The sequence below is a fragment of the Delphinapterus leucas genome, chromosome 10, assembly GCF_059928025.1.
Source record: "Delphinapterus leucas isolate spDelLeu-1000000601 "Yukka" chromosome 10, BTC_Dleu_Yukka2, whole genome shotgun sequence".
Taxonomy (NCBI): Eukaryota; Metazoa; Chordata; class Mammalia; order Artiodactyla; family Monodontidae; genus Delphinapterus; species Delphinapterus leucas.
Genome location: NC_143138.1, coordinates 80964160 through 80988332, shown reverse-complemented (window position 1 = coordinate 80988332; position 24173 = coordinate 80964160). Strand labels below are relative to the sequence as shown.

The window sequence follows — 24173 nt, the reverse complement described above, 5'->3', positions numbered from 1 at the left end:
CCTGGGTTCCTCAAAGGTAAATTTAGACACAATAGGATTCAGAATTATTAAATGAGCTAAATGCAAACTTTTGACCTAGAGTGGGCTTCAGAGTTGGCTGGGTTCCTCTTTTCTTTGCTTCCCAGTAAAATCCTAGAGGAAATGGGGATGGGTGGGAAGTAGCTGCCGTTAAAAAATAGCAGTGATTCAGATTGCCCAGACATCATGGGCACCTTTGATGTGCCGTGCACTGTGCTAGGTCATTTGTCATCTGCCATCTCATGTGTTCTTTACCAGAACTCTTCAAGAGTATTTTTAGGCCCTTTTAATGCCGTTGGAAACCGAGGCTCGGAAAAGCTAAGTTCCTGCCCCAGGTACTGGGGATTCCATTCATACTCCTTTGATCCACTCCACTAGGATTTCTCCACCTCAGCACTATTGACATTTTGTGCTAGATAATTCTTTGGGTGGGGGGCCATGGTGAGTGTTGTAAGATGTTTAGCTACATCCTTGCATCCTTGGCCTCTACTCATTAGATGCCAGTAAACCCACTCACCCACTAGTTTTAATAACCAAAAAATGTCTTTAGACGCTGCTAAAATTAGTCCCCAGGTGAGGCATGGGCTGTGCAGAATAGTCCCTGGCTGAGAATGGCTACACGACAGCAAAATCGAAGACCATCATAGAATCCAGACAAGTCAAGAGTTAAGAACAGGCAAGCAAAGGTAGAGACTCTTACACTTGGCTGTCTGTGTATTCTTCCAGGTCTAATTTTCTTTGCATGCCATTTTTATTACCTGGGAACTAGGAAAAAGCAGTTGAAAATCATATTAGTTAACCTTGGCTCTGGTCAAAATGTTGCAAAGGTTGAAAATATTGAACTAAGAAGACATTTCTTAGCTGATTAATCTCACTGATCCTCTGGTCCATCAGGGATGTGTGTGCTCTAACCATGAAGGCTCATGTTACGAATTCCATATGCCTCCATTCAGAGTTATAGCAAGAGGCTTTGGTGAAATTATTTAGTGATATTTGGCTTTTATGCCATACATTTCTCCTTAAAGACTATACAAGTCTATTGCTCAGCCAGTTAATGGTTCGTTCCTGGAAAACTCCCTGTAAGTGAGTTAACAAAGTCTCGCCATCTGCTTTTCTCTCTCATCCATTTCCACCTCTGCTTTTTGTAATTAGCTGGTTATTTCTGAGCCTTAAGATCTTTGCTTTGTGTTTCAAGGCAAGTCTGGTGACAGGGAACTTTTAATACATCTCTTTTCATATTTCTTTTTTTTTTATACTTAAGCAGGAATTTTTATTCATTTTATTTTTCAACATCTTTATTGGAGTTTAATTGCGTTACAATGGTGTGTTAGTTTCTGCTGTATAACAAAGTGAATCAGTTATACATATACATATATCCCCATATCTCCTCTCTCTTGCACCTCCCTCCCATCCTCTCTATTCTTTCATATTTCTATGCCTAAGAAAAACTGGGAATGAATGTTTGCTAGATAAAGTATCATTTGTATTATTCAGATTTAGTGGATCAGGGTATAATTTCTCTGTCCTCTGCTACAAAGTAAGTTTAAGATATTACTGGATTACTTGTCCAAGAAAAGTTTTGTTTAGGTGTTTAACAGATTAAAGCCTGTATGCATTTTTAAAATTAATTAATTAATTAATTAATTAATTTTTGGCTGAGTTGGGTCTTTGTTGCTGCGCGCGGGCTTTCTCTAGTTGCGGTGAGCGGGGGGCTACTCTTCGTTGCAGTGCGGGGCTTCTCTTTGCGGTGGCTTCTCTTGTTGCGGAGCACGGGCTCTAGGCGCACAGGGTCAGTAGTTGTGGCTCATAGGCTCTAGAGTGCAGGCTCGGTAGTTGTGGCGCACAGGCTTAGTTGCTCCGCGGCATGTGGGATCTTCCCGGACTGGGGCACGAACCCGTGTCCCCTGCATCGGCAGGCAGACTCTCAACCACTGCGCCACCAGGGAGCCCCTGGTCATTCTTTTTAATTTAAAGGATATAACTTTCAAATATCCACTTTGCTGTTCATTCCAGTGAAAACAAACACAAGCAAATCTGATGTAGACAACTTTATGTGATATAGGGAGAACTGGAGCTAAGTAAAGAGGAAATGTTTAGTGTCTGTTGGCTACCATGTAAAAAAAATTACCTCAGTTTTGTTTTTTGTTTTTCAGATTTGCATTTTACTTAACCTTGGAGAAATGACAATCAAATACTATAGTGCTGTGAACTGGTCATAGTTTGTTCTCTCTCCCTCTAGTTTCTTGGTGAAGTATGTTGTTTGGCTCCCTAGAAAGCAAACGCAGAGGTGGAGATTACCATGTGGGATGCTTGTACGGCAGTGCTCTAAGAATCAACCCCTCTGGAGGGCTGAGGCTGGCGGAGAAGTTAGGTTGCAGGGTCGTCTCAGCAAAGGCCCCAGGTAACCCACAGGAAGCTCTGAAGTTGAGCTGGCTCTTCATCATTGTCCCGAGTTGGGATGAGAGGGTGGCCATGTCAGCTAGCCATTGGAAGTGGGCTGCTTCTGGGCAGGAGCTGTGACCATTTGGGCTGGCAGCTCCCTACCGTCAAGATGAGCCCTGACTGGGGATCCGGGAGGGAGGCGTAGACAGCATTCACTTCACATGAGCACGTAATGCAGGTGAGTTTGTGTGTGTGTGTGTATTAATTTACTAAGTGCCACTTTCTTTCTTTTTTTTTTTTTTTTTTTTGCGGTACGTGGGCCTCTCAGTGTTGCGACCTCTCCCGTTGCAGAGCACAGGCTCTGGACGCGCAGGCTCAGCGGCCATGGCTCACGGGCCCAGCCGCTCCGCGGCATGTGGGATCTTCCCGGACCGGGGCACGAACCCGTGTTCCCTGCATCGGCAGGCGGACACTCAACCACTGCGCCACCAGGGAAGCCCTAAGTGCCACTTTCTTGAGTAACTTGACCAAGAACACACGTCTGGAAAGTAGATGTGTCTGGATTTGAATTCACGTTTGACTTGTCCCCAGACCTGTACTTTTACTGCTTGCAATGTTAGTTGCCACGGAAAAGAATACCCGGGGCAGCCCCTTTCGTTGTCCATGTGGCTTTACATCTGCTGCAGTGTGGGGACATCCTTGAAGTTTGCTGAATTGGCTTTCTCCAACATACCTTTTGTCACAGGGGGTGAAAGGAAAGGTAACATCATTTGTCCTAAATGAATCATCAGTCTGAAAAAAAGTCTGAACTCTAGCCCTCTATTATGTTCCTCAGCCAGCGTGACTTTGAACAAATTGGTGTCCTTCCAGTTCCCTGGGGAAGCACTTGACTCGCCAGGCCCCTTACCATTAAAATCCCACAGGGAACACTTGACTTCCTCTGAGAAAGTTCTCAAGTCCTGGTCCTTTGCTTACAGCTGGCTGGCATTCTGCACATTCCCCGACATCACTAGAATAGGACCGGCTATAAAAGATTTTCTGTATGCTTTTATCACTGCCTGGAAATCCTGAGGGCAAAGGTGTTTTGTAAATACCAAGCTGGTGGTGGCCATGGTGTGCAAAAAATTGGAAAATAAAGGTAGTTCAGTTCACGGTTGAAAGAAAACAGAGATGAAGCAATTCCTCTAAATGCCCCAAACAGGAAATTCCAAAGAGAAAGTTATATCTTACCAAAACTCAGTCCTGAGGGATTTTTGGGTCACTGGCCTGCTACAGACACTGCAGACCAACCGAGCAAGAAAGGTATAGTGAGGTGCTCCTAGGATGTACACTTGTCTTCAGCCTTTCTTCCTTTTCACCTGACTCACAGGGTCAGATTCTTTTAGGGGCAGCTTCCTTCATCCCAGCTTTCATTCAGTGAGCATTTGGGTGCACCAGGCCTTGTTGGGCACCGGTGAGTTTCATGTTGATTGAGAGTGCCATGCTTCAAGGAGCTCAGGGGTGAGTGGGAGAGCCCTTTGTGGGAATTGCCTACCTTTCCACATGGGGTGTGCCCACTGGGAGCCCTGAGGAGCCATGAGCCTGCTTAGAGCCTGGCCTCACACTGGTGCGTGAGCAAGCTGCTTGTCCTCTTTGTGCTTTGTTGTACAGTAGGGCTAATAGCAGCATCCACTTTGTAGAGCTATTGTGGTGACTTAATGAGATAATAAACGTGAGGTGAGGGCTTAGCATTGTATCTAAGCATTTGCTCCATGCTAATGATTATCTTTTAACAAGGAAACTTGTAGCTTCAGGAGTTAATAATGTGCCCCTGGAGGCTGGCTGAGAACCACAGTGATGTGTAAAGATAATACATCTTCCATTGAACACCTACTGTGTGCTAAGTGCCTTGCTCAGGGCCTGTAGACTCTGTACTCTGTCTGCCTTGTTCAAACCAGTCAGACCCTTGTGATGGAGAGATTATTATGCCCTTTGAGTAAATGGAGGCTCAGAGATGTCCAGGTAGTCAGTGGTAGAACCAGGTCCGAATTCAGATATTCCGTGTTTCTAAGAGTCTTAAGTACTACTCAACATCCCTCCAACATTCCAGGAAGACATTTAGGCTTATTCACTAGCCTAAATGTATGTTTCTCTTGCTGTAGCGTTGGGGTGCTTCTTGCCTACTCTTCAGTACAAAAGGGGCTCACTTTGTCTTGTGGGATTGGTGGCAGGCAGGATATAGCCCAGGATCAAAAGGAGGGAAGGTAAGTTGTACAAACAGCGTTGTCTGGGGTCTCAGTCTTGCTGCCAGAGTAAAGTCTCTGGGATCTATCCATTTCTCTTTACTCTCTTTTCTTCTCACCTTGGGTAACCTGCTTAAAACCTGTCAGAGGCTTTGCTGTGTTTTTAGGATCAAATCCTTCATGGATCTACAGGAGCCTGCATGGTCTGGCCCCCGCCTCTCTCACCGGTCTCATTTTGCACATGCTGTTCCCCTATAGTTCCTTTAATGTGTGGTGTTCCTTCAGGCCACAGGTCCTTTGCCTATGCCTTTCCTCTCCACCTGAATGCTGTTCCCTCCCCTCCTTACCTAGTTAATGTCTAGTCCCCCTGCAGATCTCAGTTGTATCATCAATTTCTCTAGGGAGCCATTCCTGACAGGGTCTGATCTCCTTGTTTTATACTCTCATAAGACCACACGTTTCCCTTTGACAGCACTGATCACACTTTTTTGTTGTACTTTTATGTGTATTTGTGGTTGTATGCGTCCCCCCCCCACCCCCCCCCCGTGCTCAACTCTGCGCTGCATGAGGGCCAGTAATGTTCTGTTTTTTATGTCACCGCTGTATCCACAGTCCCTGCCAGGGATGGTGCCTGCATGCTGCGGGTGCTCACTTTTTGGAGACTAGCTGAAGGAAGAGAGGAGGAGAAAATGGAACCTTCTGGGTTCACCGAATGGTGTAGGGCCCAGGAGGGTAAATCCACACACAGCTTGAACGTGGATGTGAATCTCCTGGGGATGTAGATTCTGACTCAGTAGGCCCAGGTCGGGCAGCTCTAACAAGATGCCACGTGATGCTGATGCTGGTCCTGGGGCCACACTTGGAATAATAAGAGTCTGTGCAGCCAGGTAGGATCCAGAGAACACGTGTGGCTGGTGTGCGTACCCCCCACCCCCAATTTGTACCTTTCGTTCTCTTCTGCTCCTGAGGAAAGTATAGCAAATACACTGACATGGTTACCTCTGTGCTGTGGCTTGTCACATTTAGTTGTTCTCTGGTTTCCTTCTTGTCTGCAGTGTATTTTCTCTTTCGTGTCAGGCTCATCCACATCATGTCCCAACACCCGTGATGAATGGTGCTGAAATGTTTCCTCCTAAACAACCTGGAAACAGCAGGTCTTACCGACTACAGCCGCTTGGGATGCATTTAAGGGATTTCTCCTTGGCCTTGCACCTTGTACGTTTGTGCAGCTGAGTTTCTCTGTCCTCTCTCCTCCTCCCCATTGGGGTTGGACTGCGTTGCTGACTTGCCGTGTCAGAAGGCTTGGAGGCAACTCCTGGTATCTCAGGCATCCATTAGGTTTCGAGTGTATGGCCCAGCTTTTCTGCTTCTTGTTGCCCTTATCCTCTTGTTTGCAACTTGATTCTTGCCAGTTAATTAGTAAGATGGGAAAAGAGGCAGTGACTCATTGGGAAGATGGTAATGCCACTGTGACCTGGGGCTTAGATGAGATAATAAGATAAAACTGATAAATGTTTACCAAGAAGGGACCAGGGACTCACTCTCTCACCTGACTCTGGGATCCGGCCTCTGCACGTGCCCTTTGTGGAACTCAATCCAGTTTATAGGAAGTTTATGCTTTTTTAAAGAGAAGACTGCTGCGCTAAAAACAAACCAAAACAGAATTTAAAAATTTATAATCCCATTCTCTGTAAATATTTATGTGTCTGTGTGTTCAGATGTTTTTATGTCTGTATGACATTATACTTTAAACAGTATAATATGTGACATCATTAGAATTTTCCTTAAGTCCTGGTACCGTAGGATGGTTACCATGAAGCCAGTAAAAAAGCTTTACTCGGCATTTGCCTAGGGTTTGGCATTTGCTGAAAATAAATCATTTTAGCTTGACTTAGGCACACACACACACATACATACATACACCCAAAGATATACTTAAATGTAGCTATATATAAACTCCTATATACATATGTGTGTGTGTGTATATTTGTGCCGCAAGTAAAAATTACTTGCCTGACATTATGAGAAGTTCCTAAGCCTTTAAAACTCCACATAAAATCCTTGGCCGTTTTCTCTCTTAGAAGGTGGGAATTCCTTTTATTTCGCATCCACCACCGGCAGTAATTTTTCAGCCTCTCATGAGTTAATTCTCCTTTGCTGATGTTATTTGCATAATAACAACACAGATGCCTCCTTTCCCGGTTGCTGGTCCTGACCTGGTGAATAGCTCATTCTCAGGAGCAGTTGATGTTAAGGGCTAAATGTATCTGTATGGATTTCTATTTGCCTCATAGTGTGAGGCGGTGGTAAATCACTTTAGTGACAGGCAGAACTGAGTTGTCACTTTTCCAGTTACTGACCTTTATAAGCCTGTAAGCCTCCTTCTTATTTTTTTTGTTTTTGGCTGCCCTGCACAGCTTGCAGGATCTTAGTTCCCCGACCAGGGTTCTAACCCAGGCTCCCTGCAGTGGCCTTGCTGAGCCCTAACCACTGGACCTGCAGGGAATTCCCTCTGAGCCTCATTTTTTTTTTTTTTTTTGCGTTACGCGGGCCACTCACTGTTGTGGCCCCTCCCGTTGCGGAGCACAGGCTCCGGACGCGCAGGCTCAGCGGCCATGGCTCACTGGCCCAGCCGCTCCGTGGCATGTGGGATCTTCCCGGACCGGGGCACGAACCCGTGTCCCCTGCATCGGCAGGCGGACTCTCAACCACTGCGCCACCAGGGAAGCCCTCTAAGCCTCATTTTTATCAACTAATGTGGACCCCAAGGAAGTCTAGAGATCCTAAGTGGCCGACACTTGGAGCAGTGTCTCATCATTCAAACAAAGAGGGACCAAGGGCCAACAGTAGAAGTGATTCCCATCTTACGTCTCTTGAAGAACATTTAGAAGAATTCAGGCAACACTTTCCTTCTCTGACAATTTGTTTTTAGTCCCATTCTTGGTACCTGGTAGATGCCTTGACTGTCTCCCCATTGTATGTTCCTTATTCTCTACTAAGACATCCTGCTGCCCTTCCCCTTGGTCTCTTCCACCTTCTCTTTTTCTTTATCCTTCAGCTGCTACTTTCTTATCTCCCTTTACTTTCCCCTCTTCCACCCAAACACGCTGATTGCCGCAAGATGTAGAGTAGGAACACAAGGAGTTTTAGGAATGGGGTTAGTACTAAGTGGCAAATGCCAAAGATTCTCTTGGCAGGTGAGGGGACTCAAAGAGGCAGTGGATATTGATGGTTGAGCACGTGGGGTGGGACTGTTGCCAAATAAGGATCTTAGCTTAATATCTGATAGTGATGGTGGCCCTGGTTAGTGCTGGCACTAAGAAGCTGAAAGATGGGTCTGTTACATTATAAGACAGGAGAAGAGGCTGGAGTAGGGATTTTAGGTTTAAGAAGGGGAGAAAGTGCTGAAAATCATGGGATGCTCAATGTCGGTCATCTGCTCTGCCTCTCCTCCCCTGCCGTCCTGGAGAGCAGGACTCCTATGAGGGGCCGCATTATTGAACACTGAGGTCTCCCCTGCAATCCATCCAAAGACCTGTAGGTCCCATCAGCTCCAGATTAAACCAAACCCACGTCTTTGCATATGGGGCTGCTTTACAAACAGCTGCTCTCTGTATTCAATTAAAAAAAAAAAATCTGTTTAACATGGTCCATTCATAGTTTCATAGAGTTCGTCTCAGTGTCACCTGAACTTTGGAATTGTAATTCAGCAGGTGCTTTATTACTCTTGTGCATTTAAATCGTATGTCAGTGGGATACAGAAGGAACCAAGCTGTAATAAAACAGCAAAGGTATATATCGTCTGTCGAGGACCCATCTAATTGTTACCAGAACCAGTGTTTGTAATCGTGGCTTCAAAGGCAACTCGATGGGCTTCTGTGGCTAAAATGCCGTTCCTCCAGCTCTTGGCTGTGATCTTTTGCCTATCAAAGTGTTGGCTTTAAATCTATAATATTCAAGGATGCCTGAGACCCAGATTTTTGTACTTATCTTGTTCCTGGGATTCTTCTGTCAGGGGTCTGTCGGCATGGTAGACTGCATTTTCCAAAGATAGAGGCAAAATTAAGTCACATTCCATATGCTCATCTTATAACATGACTGTGACTCTTCTTCCATAGAGTAGGGAGGGGGTGTTTATATCCTCTTCTCTCAGACCTTTGTGACTGTCTCGACCAACAGAGTATGATAGCAGCCGTACTGTGACTTTTGAGGCAAGACCATAAAAATGCCATGTGTTTCGGCCTTACTCTTGGACGGCACCGTGCTGTGAGGAAGCCCAAACTAGCCCTTGTAGAGAGATCACATGGAGAGGCCATGTGTAGATGTTCCAGCTGACGGCCACTGTCAGCCTCCAGACATGTGAGTGAAGATGCCCCCAGATATTCCAGCCCCCAGATGTCAAGTCACCCATCAGCCAAAGCCCCAGACACTGTGGAGTCCAGTTGTCTCCATTTTGCTCCATCTGAATTCCTGAACTCTAAGAACCACTGAGCATAATAACATGGTTGTTTCATACCACCAAGTTTTGGGGTGATTTGTTTCAGAGCATTAGTAACCAGAGAGAGAGAGACTGGAAAAAGGCATTCTATTCAAGTGAATTCTGAGTTGTCCCCCCACCCCCACCATATATATATATTTTGTTGCATAAAGCATCACCTTATGAATTGTTTAGCTTGCCTCCCAAGTATAAAGGAAGTAGCACTGTCAGCTTAAAAAAAGGGTACAGGTAGATGATTGTGATGTACTACACCTTTTTCTTGGTACTGTTCTATTATCAAAACAAATAAGCAAGAAGGTGAGAATTTGCTCCAGACACTTGTTACCAAGTTAGCCTTAAATTACCAGGTTAGCCTTAAAAGCAGTTGAAGCTTCTCCTTAACTTGGAACGTTTGAAAGCTTTCGGTTTCCTGACATTCCATAGGACCTGCTGTATTCTTGGTTTTGAGTTAATATCTTCCTTTATAGCTCCCTACCCATGATGATTTTTCTAAACCAGATTTGATACATATTTTGTAGAAGGCACTTTCTGGTAAAGAGTCTCGGGGCTAGAAGGGACCTTGGAAGTCACCTCATCTGTTATCTTTATCTTACAGAAGCCCATGCCCAGAGAGAGATGATTTGGCTGGGGTCATACAGCCAGGATGTGGGAGAGCTTAGACTGGGGTTCTGGCCTCCTGGCTCTCAGGCCAGCACTTTTCCTGGGACACCACACACTGTTTTCAGGCACAAGTTGCCTAAAGCTCGGTTTAGTGTCCATAAAAGAAAGCTCTTTGCATTTACAAGAGATGCCCTGGGGACTACTACATTCCTTTCTTTCCTGGTCCAAAAATACGTAAATACATTAAAAAAATTTTATCTGCCCATGAGTGATAGAAACAAATAATATGACAGTAGATTTTCCCTTTTTCTGTAGTGTAGTAGTTTTCTCTCATGCCTACCCCCTTTTAACCTTAGGAGTCAACAAGCCAATTTACTTTCCATTATACTGTGGCCAGATTGCCAGTGCACAGTGCAGATGCCAGTGAGAAAGGGGAGCGGATGGGAGGGAGGGAGGGAAGGGATAATTTGGATGAGAGTTTATGGCCCTCCCATGATGCTGCTGTTCAAGGGAAAAGGGCTTTATGGTTTTGCGCCACCTGTCCTGTTCATCGTCACTGTTTTATTAGGTATCAAAGTTACCATTTCTTCTTCTTTCATATGTTCATGGCAAACAGGTCTGAGTAGTTCAAGGGGAAGTTTTGCCTAACGTTTGAATATAGATCTAATACTGCTTGGATGATGTGTGTTTGTATGTGTATTGTTAACTCCACCCCTGCACTGATTCTCCTGTTGGGTCAATCATTAATTTACCTGCCTGAGCAAATGGTCCTTCTCATGCCAGTTGTACCTGAAAATATTAAAGGCCAGCTCTGAAATGTAGTGAATCAGAAGCACTGCTTTTGATTTATTTATTATTATTATTTTTAGTCTGTGTTGGGACAGGCAAGTCTTAAGAAGTACCCACTCGTTTTGGTGAAGACACATATCATCTTGCGCCCTCCAAAATGTCTTAAAAATAGGCTCTAATTCTTGCCTAAGACCTATATCCTTACAAATGAAATTGGGGCTGTAGTGTTGTCTGCTGTGTATTTGCATCAAAGGGAAACAAAACGTCAAGTGATTAAAGTGGGTAGGTAGGGCATTCTTTATTATAGAGACATTTAAAATAGTGAGATCTCACTCCCTGCGCAAACATATTTTTTTCTTTTCTGCAAATTTGCCCTTTGTTTCTAAAAATGCTAATTAAAAATGCTTGATTTGTAAGCATTGATCAGAAGTTGATTGTAAGCATGGTTCGAGGCATGATGATGGGAGTTAATGATTTGTCTGAGGACAACAGATGCGAGTGCCTTTATTGGCAAGAGAGCTCCGTGCTGACCATTTGTTTTTGTTTATGAGACTCACTCCATGAAATTGAGGCAGCAAGCATGTCAGCTGGCTTCAGAGGGTGTGAAGGCTTGAGGCAGAAAGTGGTTTGTTAAGCCTGAGCTTTCTGTCATGAACAAGTGCAGAGGCTGGGGGAAGATTTGGACCTTGACAGTCATCGTAGAGGGTAGCTTTTGTTTTATATACATGAGAGCTTTTAACATGCATCTTTTTCTAAGGACTTTACGGCTTGGCCTGTGGGCAAGCAATTGTTTCATTGAAATTGGCACAGATGTCTAAAATTTTCCATTGTTCTTCAGACTCCTTGTTTTTCATTAGGCAGACACACTGTTATGAACTGGACAGGAAGCAAAATCTGAAGAGCAGGTAGGAACAGTCTTTAAGGCAGAAATCATGTACATTTCTGCATTATATAGGAATGGAGTCTAATCACTTATTTGCCATGTTACTTAACCCCCACACCCACCCCTTGAGCTTCAGTTTTCCCCACTGTAAAATGGGGCTAGTTATAGGACTACCTCCTTTAGTGGCTGTGAGGATTGGGAGAGATCCTGTCAGTCAGGCATTTATGACGATGTCTGACACATAATAATCACACTGTGTTTTAGATGTTACACATCTTTTTTTTGAATACTCAACATTTATTTCAAGATTTTCCTTTTGAAAGCCCCATGGAGGTGATTTCTTTCATCCTGGAAGGTCTTCACTCCCTTATCTCCCCACTCCATCCCCGTCAAACCAACCCTTCATTGTCCTTCAAGACCAAGCTCAAAGACCAGGGCCTTGGGAACCTCTACCCCAAATAACAGCTTAGGCGCCTCTTTTGGTTTTTTGTTTGTTTGTTTTGTTTTTTTCCAGTACGCAGGCCTCTCACTGCTGTGGCCTCTCCTGTCGCGGAGCACAGGCTCCGGAGGCGCAGGCCCAAGCGGCCATGGCTCACGGGCCCAGCCGCTCCATGGCGTGTGGGATCTTCCCGGACCGGGGCACGAACCCGTGTCCCCTGCATCGGCAGGCGGACTCTCAACCACTGCACCACCAGGGAAGCCCAGGGGCCTCTTTTGGATACCTTGTACTTGCTTCTAGTTCTTACTACATTCAATGACCATCTGAAAACCTTTCTGTCTCCTCTGTTTGATAGCAGGCCCCTTAAATATAGTTGTGTCCTCTTCATTTCACCACTTCCAGTACCAGGACGAGGTATCTTCATAATATGTTACTGCGTGCTGACTGCAACTCTTGGAGCCTCAATTTCCTTCTTGCTCCCTGGAACGTCAGAGTGATTAAACAAGGTCATGGGTGTGAAGCACTTTAGACAGGCTTTAGATAGGATTGTCACTGAGGTTGGTGGACTGAGAACATAAATAATTGCTGTCCTTTCAGAAAAGCCTGAGAGAGAAGATTGAGCCCATGATACAGGGGACTGCCCTGTTGCCAACAGGGAATAAACATTCATTAAGTGCGCACTGCCGGCCCAGCCCCTTGTGCAAAGTGCTGCACTAAGTGCCTCCAGGGGAGGCATGGGAGCTAAGCCAGGTTCTCGGCCCACCTGCTTCCTTTTTTGATACCCCAGTTTGGAACACTTTTCACCTTGCCTGGTGCCTTTGGGTAGTCTTCGTTTTCATTCCCTACAGACCCGTCATGTACCATTAGTCACTCTTGGTAAATAACCAGGGTTAAAGCATCAGAGTGTGTGTATAGGGAGTATTTTTGCCTTAGTCATATTAAGTTTATTTATTGATTTATTTTTTTGCGGTACGCGGGCCTCTCACTGTTGTGGCCTATCCCGTTGCGGAGCGCAGGCCCAGCGGCCATGGCTCACGGGCCCAGCCGCTCCATGGCATGTGGGATCTTCCCGGACCAGGGCACGAACCCGCGTCCCCTGCATCGGCAGGCGGACTCTCAACCACTGCGCCACCAGGGAAGCCCTTAAGTTTATTTTTTAAGTCTACTGTTTTTTTCAATAAGAAAATTTAATTAAGATAGGAAGAAAGAGAAGGGGAATTAAAGGTGAAAACTGCACATGGGCGCTCAACCTGGTTTTCTGAGTCTCTTTGGAGTCCTTAAAAAACCTTTGGGGAGGGAGTCTCAAGTTTTTTTTCATTATTAAACGAGAACAAAACCTAGTGGACAAAAATAGGTTTTCTAAAGATACAGTTACCTCGGTGAACTAAAATGTCAAGTTTCTTTACTTTTAGTTGGAATTATCTCAACTCTGTTGGCTTCATTGGCTATCCTAGGAGCAGAGAAGTTACTGATTAGTTCATAAGTGCAGTGAGGGAGCGCAGACTTTTCATGACCGGGCTGTATTTGCAAAACAGGATGCAATTAGCTTTGGATGGCAAGAAGATTATGGACCACAGGTATATCCTATCATGGCTTGAAAGGGAACTTAAAAACTTGACAATAAAGAAGGGAATAAACCAACATTACTACCATGTCTCAAAAAGTGATTTGAGTTTCCAACATAGAGAAAATGATGGACTTCCCAAGGTGTCCTAGAGAGCATTTTGAAGTAATATGGATTTTAGGTCATCAAAATCGCTGAATATTTCACCATATATTCACCATCGGGCCCGGGTATTCTGTTAGGTGCTTCTCCCATATTTTTTCACACTTGGAAGGGGAGAAGGAATTGATAGATTATAACCATCTGCACATATGAAATTTTCGTATTTCATATGCTTGGCACATTCAAATTAAACATATCAATACCATAGCTGGGAGACATATTGGTCTCAGATTTTTTTTTTTTTTTTTTTTGGTCTCAGATTTTATTGGTCCTTTCCCCTTTCTGTCTATCCTCCACGTGCCTGAAATTGTAATTTTATTAAAAAGGGATTTCTTCATAGCCGTTGCCTTGAGTGTTAAAGGGTCAGAATGAAAAGGTACTTAGAGAATGTAATGTGGTTTTATCCCCATTTAGATGTGATTCTATTCTCTGCTAAGAAGTGAAGTAATTGTAAATACAGTATGTAAGTGAACTGTAAAACTACTTCCATTAAATGTTTCAAGTAATGGAAATACATCAACAGTAATCCTACAAAGCTAGATGCCTTGAAAGTTTACAGCCTCAATTTTATGAGCTTGAAGGCTTTTTGCACTAGATGAAAGGGATACTACCCCATAAAAATTGGTATCTTATGAGCTTGAAGCTTTCACTGACATTTTAGGAAAGGAGGGGGTAAAAAAAGCCTACCAATGGTTTCAGAGTATTATAGATGGAAGAAGTAGTCATTATCTTATGGCTCAGGTTAAATAAGGAAGACCAAAGAGATCAGTCAGATTTGGTCTCTTTGGTCCCAGGTTCTGAATATGTATTCTTTAATACACAAAGAAGTACATTCAAAAGCAAAAACCAGGCTTAAAACTTGATGTATTGCAGAATTGTCACAGTGAATGGAGTTTTGGAAGTACTAAGTAGAGTGAATTTTTTTCATTAGTTAATTAAATATATATTAAAAAAAATGAAAAAATATATTGAGAGCCTGCTGTATTAGTCATCTGTTGGCGCAAAAATGGTGTGTAACAAATCACCCCAAACTCCATGGCATTCAGCAGTAAGTATTTATTCTCACACTCCCAGGTCTGCAGGTTGGCTAGGGAGCTCTGGTCTACGTGTCTCATTCTGGATGGGGAATGAGGGGCTGGTGGGGGTATTGGTAATCTGGGGCAGGTTAGCCTTTCGGCAAGAACCCAGGCTCCCAGAGGGGCAAGCAGTAATGGCGTAGACAAGTAAGTCTGGTCTTGGAACTGACATGACGTTGTCATTTAGGCACATATCCAAAGCATGTTAATGAAGTATATTCCTCCCCCATTGGTTAGAGGAGAAGGAGGGAGAGATATTTGCCAGAAAATAATCAAAGCCACCACAGCTACTATTTGCTCTATACCTTGTGAGGTCAAAGTTACAGTGGTGAACAAGATTGATAAAGGCCTTGCTCCCAGGGGTCTTTTATTCTTGTTTTCTGTGGTGGGGCAGGAGTGGAGGGAAAAGATGGTAAACACAATGGCAAATACTTGAACAAGATAACTTTGACAGTGGGTGAGGTGATGAGGTAGAACATACTAGATGAAATGTCATGTAAGTATATTAAGCTTTGTCATTGGTATTGAGTTCTTTAGGGCTGATATTCTTTTCTTGCTAGTATGATATTGCTATAGTTTTATAGGTCTTGGCAAGTCTGAGCTTTGGTCTGTGGACAACTTGGTGGAGGTTTTCGTGGTTTGGATCTTGTATAAAGTTTCACACGTGCTGGTCAGTGGAAGTGAGGAAGTCTGTTGCCAGACCACATCCATCAAGGCCGAGGTGTGCACTCATACGTGTTTTTAAGTACTCCCTGGAGCAGAAACTGTTCTCTAGGGGCTGTCAAGACTGGAGGCAACATTATCTGCAGGATAAAATCTAAAGAACCATCTGCATCCCGATGAAATTTCTGCCTCCACAAAGCACAGTAGGAGCCGGCAGCCTAGCTCCTTTTCAGGTGTGAGAAGTTGGAAGTTGAACACCCAACAAGGTGTGTCCTGGAGATGACGTCATTTGATACTGTGGATGGCCCCAAATGAGTTGCTTAAGAGGGAGGCATGCTAGTTATTTGGTGATTGAACCTTTTACCCTGGCTGGCTGGGGCCCTCTCACAGTTCAGGGTGTTGATATCATAGGAAAATACCCCAGAAAGAATGGTAGAAAGCTTCCTGAGTTCCCAGCCTCTCCCCGCCGACTGTCCCAGCTGTCAACACAAACTGCAGTGTCTCCTGCTTTACCTGGCAGAGAGCTCCAGAGAGCTCCCGGGCCCAGAACAGGAAATGTGGGAGTTCTCCACCCAGCCTTGACAGACGGGAGTGGAAAGGAGCAAAGCTAGCGGAAGTCTAACTTCATTTTTGGTTTTCAGACCGTCAGACTTGGGAGGGTGACTTGAAGTTGGGGATTTTTTTCTTTTTCTTAGTTTTTCATTTATAGTTATCCCTAAATATATTCCAATGATGGAAAATTACGGCTTTTTACTTGCCATTTGGCAGCTGTGCCTGTAACTCTTTTTTAGTTTTTGGTGTATATTTGAAATTCAGTTAGACTTGAATGGGATGGAATTAGGAGACTTAAAAAGAATGGAGTGTCTCACTGCTAATGTAGGGTTAGGTGCAGTATAAAAAGACAAGTTATAACAGTAGCTAGCAATTATTGAGGGCTTATTGGGTGCCATGTCCTGGGTGAAGCACTTGACAGACATGATATCAGTTTTTTTTTTTTTTTGACCACCTAACATCCTTATGAGGTGGGTGTTATAATTACTCCCTTATTATAGATGAGGAAACTGAGGCTCAGAGATGTTCAGTAGTTGCCCAAGGTTACCGAGCTCATGAGTGGCGGGTCCTAGATTGCGATCCATACCTGTTTATTTTTTAGAAAGCAGAAAAAGAGCCCTTTGAACTGGTGCACAAACTTCTGTTGCAAAGAACCTATTCCCAGGGTTCCCACAGCACGGATTTGGTAGACATTGAGTACTATGGAAACGAACGCACCTGAATAATTACAGATGGGAATAGAAGGGCCCAGCGGAGCTGTGCTCTCTCAGCTGGAAGAGATTATGGGAGGTTGTTAAGTTGGTGTATTAGGAATGTGCTTGCTGGTTCCTTCATTTCCCCTCCTCCCCGGACTATAGCTGGAGTAGGGATTTGAATTCATTGTTTGGGGCCTGGAGACACACTTTGGATCTGACCCCTATCTCCAAAAAACCCTTAAGGAAGCCATCATTCCCTACAGAGAAAATGGGAGCAAAGAATGTGTCCTCTTGTTTCGATCAGCTATACTGTTTAAAAAATATTTTAAATTTCTAATTAATTTGAGCTTCCAGGGGGACCAAATCTGTCTGTTATTATTTCTTGGCTTCCCCATGTTGGGACACCTCAAGCCACTTACCTCCAAATGACTAATTGTAGTTATTGGCCATCACCAAACCCTCTGGACAGGCACCATTGGGTAGCAAATCCATCCCAAGACCCAATTGCATGTATTATTTATGCTGCTGCTTATGTCAGCGCGTTTATGGAAATGTGCTTCTTGTTGTCTGCACCAGGGAGAAGCCAAAGCTGGGTGGCTCATCAGAGGGTCGCGGTGCCTTCCGTTTTTGTTTGGGGCCTGTAGTGCGTGAGCCTCCGGGGGTCAGTGAGGAACGAGACAGTGTTCTCGCCCCCTGAAGCTTGTACGTCGGTGGAGGAGCTTCCCGTCCAAGACTCCGTGCTCCTCACATTTAGCACCTGACTTCTTAACCTTTTGTAAGCATTTCTAATCAGCCTTGCCTGTTTCAGCCATTCTTGCTGGGACCATTCTTGCTTGTGAGTGTACAAAAGTGTCTGGGACGCCCCAGTCCCAGCAGATACCACTTGCGAAATAATGAAATGGTTGTTGTTTGTTCTAAGCCACTAAGTTTTGGGTAGTTTGGTATAAAAAAGGTAATCGAAACAGATGCATTCAGGAGATATTTAGTCAGCACTAAGTGTAGGTCCATCACTGGGCTGGTCTCTCTACCTCTGGGAGCTTAGTATATGGATGGGAAGAAAGAGATTTGATACACTTTCCCAAGTTAAAAGTATTTTGAAAAGGGCATTGGGTTGCCTGAGCTCTAGAGCATTTTGTGTTGGAAGTGTTGACTTTGGCTTACCGTTTACCATTTTCTGTGTGTGTTTTTTGAACTGCCTCCACCTGTGGGTTGTACTCTCTTTTTCATGAGGTGGTAAACTTCTTGAGGGCAGGCAGGGAATTGCTCCTCTCCTCTGAGGAGGGAGCTCAGACTAGAGATTAAGAGCATGGATCTTGCAATCAGGTGGGAGTTTGTTCTTTGGTATTTATTAGCTGTGTTACTTGGGAGAAGTTTACTTAACCACCCCAAGACAGGTGTGTTGTGTGTGTGTGTGTGTGTGTGTGTGTGTGTGTGTGTGTGTGTGATCTTAGTTCCCTGACCAGGGACTGAAATCGAGCCCCCTGCAGTGGAAGCGCAGAGTCCTAACCACTGGACCGCCAGGGAATTCCCTGTGATTTCTTAACTACAGATAATGTTAACCTTATGGAGTTTGAAAACTATGTAAGATGATGTAGCAAGCGGTCTGATGAGATAGTATTTGAACTGCCGAACGCAGAGGCTTGTTGTCATTAAATTTCATTCAATTTGATTAAAAAAAGTGTCTACCAAGGATGTTAAGGCTACAGTAGCGAACAAATTTCTGGGTTCAATCTACGGAACCTAGAACAGGTTTGGCACAGTTAGTGCCTCACCAGCGTTTGTTGAATGAATGACTGTGTGAAGTCTGTTTGGATGTAACTTATTCTTGGTCAGTAGGTGTTCAGTAAGGGCTTGCTGGTTCTTCTAGTTGCCTGTGGATTCCTACAGCGACTCAGCAGCCTCTAGCTACATCGGCTCTTGTTCCAGCAACGCAGGGCCACACCCTGCGGAATAATAGGCCACAGAGCTGTCAGTTTGAAGCATCAGTGGAGAAACTGACATCAGATGGGTTGCCAGTAAAATCACGTGAAGTAGGCAGATTAGTTCTGTGTCATTATAACTAACTACTTAAGGCCCGGTGCAATGGTTCTCCATTTTTAAAAATAACTAATTTAGTTATTTTTGGCTGTGTCGGGTCTTCATTGCTGTGCGCGGGCTTTCTCTAGTTGCAGAGAGCAGGGGCTCTTCTTTGTCACGGCGCACGGGCTTCTCATTGCGGTGGGTTCTCTTGCTGTGGAGCACGGGCTCTAGGCGCGCAGGCTTTAGTAGTTGTGGTGCATGAGCTTAGTTGCTCTGCGGCATGTGAGATCTTCCTGGGCCAGGGCTCGAACTCGTGTCCCCTGCATTGGCAGGCAGATTCTTAACCACTGCGCCACCAGGGAGGTCCTGGTTCTCCATTAAATGGTAAGTTCCATTTGACATTTTACTCCCCACCTGGAACATCTGGAAATAAAGCTGAAAAGACAAACTCTTGGAAAGAGAAGGGAATTTGTGAGAAACTGATAAGGCCTGGAACCTTCCTTCCCTTGTTCTATGTGCTGCATCTGGAAGGTGACGGTGTTGTCTAGGGTTTTGCTACTTACAGTGTGACCCATGGACTGACTAGCAGCTTCAGCATCTCCTGAGAGCTTATGAAATACAGAATCTCAGTCCCCTTCCCAGGCCTGTGAGATGAGAATCTGCATTTGAACAAGATCCTCAGGTGATGCCGAGAGCTGTTGAACCTGTGCTGGGAGGGGAATTGGAAAGTCTTGGTTAGATGGGCCTGGTATTGAAGGGAAAGCAAAGTAATGAATATTAAAGCAAAAGTGCTACATACAGGCAGACAAGATACACTATTACTACACAATAAATTTTTTTAAAAATAAATTTATTTATTTATTTTTGGTTGTGTTGGGTGTTTGTTGCTGCGTGCGGGCTTTCTCTAGTTGCGGCAAGCAGGGACTACTCTTCGTTGCGGTGCGGTGGCTTCTCTTTGTTGCGGAGCATGGGCTCTAGGCGCACAGGCTTACTAGTTGTGGCGCACGGGCTTAGTTGCTCCGCGGCATGTGGGATCTTCCCAGACCAGGGCTCGAATCCGTGTCTCCTGCATTGGCAGGCGGATTCTTAACCACTGCGCCACCAGGGAAATCCCCTACACAATTAATTTTGATCACAAGGCTGTTCACTGTTTTCGGCTCAGTACCAACTGCATTCAATCCATGTATTTTATTATGAGAATGAAGGATATCACTCAAGGACCTAGGGAAGGAGAGCAAATACTTGTCCTAAATTAGTATGGACTGAATGTCAGTGTCAGGACATTGGTGAGGTACTGTTGCCTTAACCGTGGAACTGGCTGTTTTATTCAAGAAAGGGAAAGCGAGCTGACATTCATTAAGTGCCTCTTATATGTCAGTGTGCGAGCCGCCTTCTGTGTGTTATTTCATTTAATCCTCTTACAACTTCCTGGAGATTTTCGGAGATCAATTCACTTGCCCATGATCAAATCCCACATCTCTCTGGCACCTAAACCCGTCTATGCCATCATCCTGCACACTTCTTTCTCATGCCACTGGGATTTATTTTTTAAACCAATATCATCAGGAGATTTAGGGAAGAATCTAAGCAAGAAAAGAGTCCAAGTCAAAACACATATTTGATCGATCAGAGCAAAGTCTTAAATGTAATAGTGGTTGGTAAATATTTGAATTTCATTGCATCAGAAGCAGGCCAAGGAGACAGTCTGCTAGGACTGAGCTCATGCGAGCTATTTTTTCATTTTCCTGGGAACGAGAAAAAGTGATGTCTAGTTCTGCATTTCCAACACCTACGTTTCATAAATACACTGAAGCTGTAGAGAAACATTTATAATGCCATTGAAGAACACTAAAACACATATTTGAAGCAGAAGTTCTCAAGTATGAGTCACTTGGAAACCACCTTCACGATTTTCCCCCTATTCACATACTATTACTGTACAATTGACCTGTTTTTCTGTAACTGATTCACTTTTAAAGAATTAGATGTATTTTAGGAGCGAGCTTTTTTTTTTTTAATCAATCTATTTATTTATTTATTTTTGGCTACGTTGGGTCTTCGTAGCTGCACGTGGGTTTTCTCTAGTTGCGGCGAGCGGGGGCTACTCTTCATTGCAGTGCACAGGCTTCTCATTGCAGTGGCTTCTCTTGTTGCGCAGCACGGGCTCTAGACGTGTGGGCTTCAGTAGTTGCGGTGCACGGGCTCAGTAGTTGTGGCTCGTGGGCTCTAGAGCACAGGCTCAGTAGTGTGGCACATGAGCTTAGTTGCTCTGCGGTGTGTGGGATCTTCCTGGACCAGGGCTTGAACCCGTGTCCCCTGCATTGGCAGGCAGATTCTTAACCACTGCACCACCAGGGAAGTCCAGGAGGAAGCTTTATATCACAGTCATAAGTGGAAACCTGCACTATTTGCTATGAATATAACCTACCATAAATACAAGCTTCTGAACCTGAGTCCTGTTGTCCATTCATTAAAGGGTGCAATTAACCAGTGTAAGGTGGGGAAAAAAACCCCTATAGTTCCAAACTGTGGCCTTCTGAGATCCAGAATCTGAAGGATTGAAAGAGAATTAGGAAATAACTTTCTCAAAATGTGATTCACTCTTACTTATTTCTGTGTCTGTATACCATTGGAATTCTCCTGCCCATTGGCAGATATGACTGAAGATAAGTAAGTTTTCATGGTTGGAATTCTCTTTCTAGAGTCATCCCTGAGCAAGTGGTTTAGTTTATAACACGTCGACTTTGGGAACATTATATTATACTGAGTTCAAGTTCATGATTTACCCTGTGTGAGGAGGCAGACTGCCTCAAAGGAACATAGCACCACGGCAGGAGCTGAATTTGAAGAATGAAACTTGAAGCTTGCATGTGCCTGAGAATGGCTTGTCACCTACGCTCAGATGGTTTTAGAAGCTTCAGCTAAGTAAAGAGAGTCTCCCTTACCCTGGGGGCCATTCTCTGGCAGGCTGCCATAGTAGGTGGCATCTTCCTCAAGGGACTTGTCGATCTTTCTAAGGGAACTAGCCTGAGCAGTTAATTTAGATGTTGGTCTTCCATCAGTAACCTCCTTAATCTTTAGCTTTTCCATTTCTGCCCGTGGTGGAATGCTTACTGAAACCCTAACAGGTGTTTATAGTACTTGGAGCAAGATAGAGAACTGAGAACTTGACTTCCTTTTCCTGCACTTTGTCATGATTCACTGTTGTTTTTTTTTTTTTTAAAGTCTTTATTGAATAATTTGTTACAACATTGCTTCTGTTCTATGTTTTGGTTTTTTGGCCCCGAGGCATGTGGGATCTTAGCTCCCCAACCAGGGATTGAGCCTGCACCCCCTACGTTGGAAGGCGAAGTCTTAACCACTGGACCGTTAGGGAAGTCTCATGTCATGGTTCACTCTTGTTAACTCCTTCTGCCTCTTCCCTGCCTTCTGCCGTTCTTCCTCTCCTCCTCCTGTGTCTGCTTTTCCCTCTCTCCTTTCTCTCCAAGAGCCCTCTTGCCCAGCTTTTTTTTTTTTTTTTTTGCGGTACGCGGGCCTCTCACTGTTGTGGCCTCTCCCGTTGCCGTACGCGGGCCTCTCACTGCTGTGGCCTCTCCCGTTGCGGAGCACAGACTCCGGACACGCAGGCTCAGTGGCCATGGCTCATGGGCCCAGCCGCTCTGCGGCATGTGGGATCCTCCCGGACCGGGGCGCGAACCCGTGTCCCGTGCACCGGCAGGCGGACACTCAACCACTGCGCCACCAGGGAAACCCCTTCCCCAGCTTTTGTCATCGAAGATCTAGACTTCAGTCATACTTGAACCACCTTCGTATCTGTCTACCACCTGTACAGTTTTTTACTTATATTTTTCTTTCGGTCAGAAACTTTTTAAATGATAGTCTGTAAAAGTCTGTAAAATCATTGGTTTTATATGACTACTAATGTTTCCCAAATATTCATTAAAATGAACACGTAACTGTTAACATTAAAAAATTTTTTTTTAATTTAAAATTTTTTTGCCCGGTATGACAAAATCATTTCACCTACCATCCTTGCCCATGTCCTTTGGGTACCAAGCTCTGACCCATAGCAGTGGTTCTTAGCTGAAGTATTATATTAGATTCATGTGGGAAGATATTAAAAAAAAAACAAAAACCACTGAGTGACTTCCCTGGTGGTCCAGTGGTCAAGACTGCGCTTCTGCTGTAGGGGGCGTGGGTTTGATCCCTGGTGGAGAAGTAAGATCCCACATGCTGCGTGGCATGGGCAAACAAACAAACAAACACAAAACGATATCCCAGGCTTTATCAGTTAAGTCAGAATTTCTGGGAACGGGATACAGGTATAGAGAGTTTTTCAAAAATGTTTCTCGGGTAAGTCTAGTGTGCAGCTGAAATTGAAAACCACTGAGCCTAGAATAGGGTCAAATAGTCTTACTGTCTTTAGTCTCTACCTGTTTTAATCCATGTTTTACATTATTTTTATGTTAATCTTCTTAAAACTGTGATTTTCGAAGACTTATTGGTCATACAGAAATAATTACAGTGCTGTGAATAGTATCTGCAAAGGGAACATTTTAGGTATATAATTTTGTGATACTGGAGTGAAAGTGAGCAAACTTGGGTTCTAGGCTCAGTTCTGCCACTTCTTAACTTGGGGATTGTAGGCAAATGGCTACATCTTTTTGAGCTTTGGTTATGTCAGTGATCACACGGAGAGACTCATCACTACCATGTGTATCTCGCAGCTCAGTAAGGGTCAAATGAGGAAATGCATTTTTAAAAGGTGCCATCAACTGTCTTAAGGGTATCATGGCGTATAACTATTATTAATTAACAAGTCTGGGGGAAGATAAAAAATAGGATAGGAAGAGTATGAGGAAAAATATTTCACATTAGTGGTGGTGATTTTAAAAAAGACTTCATGCTAATTATAATTATAGAACCTATCCTATATTTTTGCTCTTGGACTACTCACACTCTTCGAAATGCAACAGCTGGGCTCATCTTAATGCTTGAAATGAACAGTGGCTGCTAATTACAACGAAAATAAAATACACAGTCTGGTCTGATTTTGGCATCTCGAAGTTAGACTCCCTTTCACTGTATCTCATTGTGTTTGTTTTTGCTGCAGTGTTTTAGCTCTGGATTTGCCCTCGTTTGTGGTGGAGTCTTGGAAGTTGCATGTTTCCCCATTGGTGGTAGAAATCTTGCTTTGCTCTGAAAGATGGCCCAGATGGAGGGGTGTGGGTGAAGGGAAACATCTACCCTTACCATCTCCCAGTGGACTTAGGGGTGCCGTGTGGATTCCTCCTTTACGAGGGACAGTTTTTAACATTGTCAAGAGCAGAATTTTGCCTGGTTTAACCTTCAACTTGAAAATCGCTGGGCTCCCTGGCTTCTGGGAACCATAGGCTGAAAAACATTGGATCTCACAGACAAACTAGTCTAGTCCCTTGAATTTCAGGACAAGTGGACATTGAAGTGACTTGGAGAGGCTCCCGAATATTTCCATTACCTACTGGCGTAAGTTTCTTTTTTGATTGGAATGTCGTAAGTCTCCACTAATAAGCTCCAAAAAATTGAGAAGATTTTTTGTTTTTCAAATTTTAAAAAAAGTATTCAGATAATA

The 24173-nt window shown here is 44.2% G+C and overlaps 1 protein-coding gene and 1 long non-coding RNA gene across 19 annotated transcripts in view; both read left to right on the top strand.

The window, feature by feature from the left end:
- The window catches only part of MAGI1 (membrane associated guanylate kinase, WW and PDZ domain containing 1), a 613664-nt gene that overhangs the window by 24989 nt on the left and 564502 nt on the right, over positions 1-24173 (top strand). The window lies entirely within an intron of this gene.
- LOC149748303 (uncharacterized) overlaps positions 1-24173 on the top strand; it is an 88391-nt gene that overhangs the window by 24653 nt on the left and 39565 nt on the right. The window contains exon 1 of the long non-coding RNA XR_016394739.1: positions 1-24067. This exon is cut by the window's left edge and continues 24653 nt beyond it. This is a non-coding gene — a long non-coding RNA (uncharacterized LOC149748303). The remainder of the gene's footprint in view (positions 24068-24173) is intronic.